The sequence below is a fragment of the Triticum aestivum genome, chromosome 2A (genome assembly GCF_018294505.1).
Source record: "Triticum aestivum cultivar Chinese Spring chromosome 2A, IWGSC CS RefSeq v2.1, whole genome shotgun sequence".
Classification (NCBI taxonomy): Eukaryota; Viridiplantae; Streptophyta; class Magnoliopsida; order Poales; family Poaceae; genus Triticum; species Triticum aestivum.
The window spans coordinates 312,258,147-312,262,460 of record NC_057797.1 but is presented as its reverse complement, the minus strand read 5'-3'; positions in this window follow the sequence as shown (position 1 = coordinate 312,262,460).

Below are 4,314 nucleotides of genomic sequence, written 5' to 3'. Positions count from 1 at the left end.
GTAATTGAGCACCACCTTTTTTTCTGCCCACATGCCCGACCCATCAAGCAGAAATTATTGAAGTAGTCCTTGGAGAGGTAGTAGTTCATTGCCGAAGAGATCAAGAAATTGGAGGCAGCTGGTTTGGTCAAAGGAGTACTGCATCCTACATGGTTAGCAAATCCAGTAGTGGCCCGGAAGGCTAATGGGAAGTGGAGGCTTTGCATTGATTTCACAGACCTCAAGAAGGCTTGCCCGAAGGATCCATTTCCCTTGCCGCGCACTGACCAAATCGTGGATTCTACTTTGGGATGTGATTTGCTCTCCTTTCTGGATGCATACTCAGGATATCATTAGATCTTCATGTCCAAGGAAGATGAAGAGAAGACATCATTCATCACTCCGTGTGGTATGTACTGCTTTGTCTGCCTGCCTTTCGGATTGAAGAGTGTCGGGTCCACTTTTGCAAGGGCAGTCTAGATCGGTTTTGAGCCACAGTTACACAAAAATATAGAAGCCTATATGGATGATATTGTGGTCAAAACCAAGGATAAGGCCAGCCTTATCCAGGATTTGGATGAGACATTTGCCAATCTGTGCAAGATCAATCTAAAGCTTAACCCAGAGAAGTGTGTATTTGGTGTTCCCTCCAGCAAGGTACTTGGGTTCTTCGTGTCCCATCGGGGGATCGAAGCCAACCCCGACAAGATCAACGCCATCAAGCAGATCCAAGCGCCAAGTATAGTTAAAGATGTGAGGCGCTTGACAAGATGTGTTGCCACACTAAGCAGATTCATCTCCAAGTCTGTCGAGCGTGCCCAGCCATTTTTCAAATTTTCGAAGAAGGCAAGCCTATGAAGTGGACTCGGAAGCGGATGCAGCTCTGCATGAGTTAAAAGCCTTCATGTTGTCCGTACCCACCTTGGTTGCACCGAAACCCCAAGAATCATTGTTGGTATACTTGGCAGCAACCAACTAGGTGGTCAGTGCGGGCTGTCTAGAGCAGCGAGAGGTGGATGAGACAAATACTAAACAGAGAACAGCAGAGTCAGAGAAGGATCAGGACAGCAGTGAGCACGGCAACGAAAACAACCCCGGGAACATGGTAAGGAAAAAAATGGTGCATCGCCCAGTGTACTTCATTAGCTCCTTGTTACAGGGGGCTAGATCGAGGTACTCTGGCATGCAAAAGTTGATCTTTGGTCTTATTATGGCCTCAAGGAAACTACACCACTACTTACAAGCCCAAGAGATCACGGTTTTTACTCGTTTTCCGTTAGAAAGGATACTCCAAAACCATGAGGCAACTGGCAGAATAGTAGAATGGGCTTTGGAGTTATCCAGCTTTGGTTTGAAGTTTGAGAGCACTTCAACTATTCAGAGCAGGGCATTGGCAGAGTTTATTGCAGAATGGACACCAACCCCTGATGAGGAAAGGACAGGGACAACCATCCCTGGTAAGGAATCACCCCAAGAATGGGTCATGTAGTTTGATGGTGCTTTTTCCCTACAAGGTGCAGGGGCTGGCGTGCTTCTTGTTTCCCCCTCCGGAGAGCACTTGAAGTACATCGTCCAGATGCACTTTGTCTACGAAGGAGCCACCAACAATACAACAGAGTATGAAGGGTTCCTTGTCGGGCTCAGGATTGCAGCAGAATTTGGAATTAAGAAGTTGATCATTCCAGGAGATTCATAGCTTGTGGTGAGACGATTCAACAGTGATTACCAAATCCCATTGATGGAAGCATACATCGAGGAAGTAAGGAGACTGGAGGAGCACTTTGACGGGTTGCAAACAGAGCACGTACCCCATGTGGAAAACAACATAGCTGATCACCTGTCAAAGTGTGTTCAGCAGAAGCATCCCATGGAACCAGGAACTTTTGTTCTCCATCTCTCTCAACCCTCTGTATCACCAGCCACAATGGCCCGGAAGAGGAGAAAGTTGGACTACGGTAAGCCTCTCCCGGTAGCCATCGCTCCTGGCAGAGACCCTGCTGGAAACAACTACTCACAGCCTGCCGGACCGCCCCCTCCAGCCGGGCCTATGGACCCCGCAAATGAGGCTGGTGCTCCCGCAGCAGAGGAGGTGCCGCTAGTCATGTTACCGATCCCCAGGCTAAAAATTGGGCAAGGCACATTGTCCACTTCCTCCAAACCGGAGAAATCCCTGGCAACCAAGATGGAGCTGAAAGAGTAGCCCGGAGGGCCAGTATGTATCAGTTTGTCGGTGACACTCTGTACAGGAGGCCCAATGGTGTGAAATTGAAGTGTGTTTGCCGGGAGGATGGAAAGGAACTGCTGGCTGAGATTCACAAAGGACTGTGCTGTTCCCACATTGGGTCAAGGGCATTAGTTGGGAAAGCATTCCGCCAAGGATTCTATTGGCCCACAGCCCTCAAGGATGCGGTTGAGTTAGTCACGAAATGTGAAGCATGTCAGTTCCATTCCAAGAGAATACACCTACCTACCCAAGCTCTTCAGACAGTCCCTCTATCATGGTCATTTTCGGTCTGGGGGCTCGATATCCTCGGCCCCTTCCCCCAAGGAATCGGGGCTTTGAATTATTGTTCATTGCCATCGACAAATTTACATAGTGGCCGGAAGTGACTGCCATGAGAAAGGTGACTGCTCAGTTAGCTATCAAGTTCTTGAAAGAATTGGTGTGTCATTTTAGTGTTCTGGCAAGGATCATCACTAACAACGGCACATAGTTCACGAGCTACACCTTCATGCAATACCTTCATACTGTCAGGACCCCGACTCGATTTCACATCGATCTAGCCGGTAACACCTCATATCACTTTGCGGCCTCACGCACGGTATTCCCACGGGTGTCGTCTTACCTTTGCCCGGGACCGTTTGCGCCTTTTGGCTCACGTATATGATAGTGTCGCTAGCATCCATATGATAAGGAGCCCGGGCTGACATGACTAGTCGTAAACCCAAAGTGGCACAGACTTACAGGGACAGGCATCCATGACCCAGCTTCAAACGTGTCGGTCATCAGCAAGTGGGTCCGGGCTGTAGCACTGGGCTAGCAGGACTCCGGTAAACCGGGCTGTAGCGGGCTAACAGGACTCCGGTACTCAAAGCGTGACATTTCCCCGAAGGGACAGACACAGGAACGAAGAAGGACACATGCCGGCCAGCCTAAGTGTTCCAGAGCAGTAGCAAGCTACCATGGCTCAGCGGTAACACTAGGAGACATTTCCCGGTAAGAGAGGCTACTAAAGATAAACAACTAGATAGTCAGATCCCACACATACCAAGCATTTCAATCATACACACAATATGCTTGATATGTGCAAATACAACGAAGCATCACAACATGACTCTACGGCATAAGTACTTTATTTAAGGCTCAGGGAGCCATACATAACATACACAAAGGTACGGGTCTCACGACCCAACATACAAGTCATACAGTCATACAAACCAGCAGCGGAAGTACATTGTCTGAGTACAGACACTAGTAAAATAAAAGAGGCTTGGAAAGCCTAGCTATACTACGTGGTCCATCACAAGCTCAGGGTCACCACCTGGGTCTTTAGCCTACTCGTTGATGTCAACGTCTACATAGAACCCATCAGAAGGGGTTGCAGCGTCTTCTGTAAAAAATGTAGATTATAGCAACATGAGTACAAAGGTACTCAGCAAGACTTACATCAGATCCTACATACATGCATAGTATCAAGAAGGGTTGGTGGAGTTATTGCAGCAAGCCAGCTTTGACTCTTGGCTAGGCTATCCTACGATACTCCAACTTGAAATGGTTTTGCGCACACGAGTCCACTACTCACCACTTCAATACACTACCGAGGATCCACCTCCGTCTTCCTACGGAAGAGCCATCCTCGGCACTCACACTTATCTTGAGGCTTTTAGTAGTTTCCATTTACTTGTCTATGAACTGTATAGGCAACCAAGTAGTCCTTTACCGCGGACGCGGCTATTCGAATAGATCATGTTAACCCTGCAGGGTGTACTTCTTCATACATGTTTCCACCACTTAGCGTCTGCACACGACATGTGCTCGGCAGACTTCAAGCGAAAGCCGACGCGGGTGTAGACCACGACCTACCTAAACACTTAAGCCTCTAGTCCAGGTTTATCGCCTATTCAGGTTCCATCCGCAGGGAGTCCGGCCGAGGTTTCCCATACGGCCCCGAACGATGTGAACAGGGTTCCCGAGATACCTAACGGGTATTCGGTACACCCGGCCACGTACCTACCGCATCACAGCCCACCCCTACGGTCAGCGCTGTCCACGGCCTCCAGTAGGCTACAAACACCAGAAACTACTTGCAACTCCTGGACAGAGAGCTAGGGTGA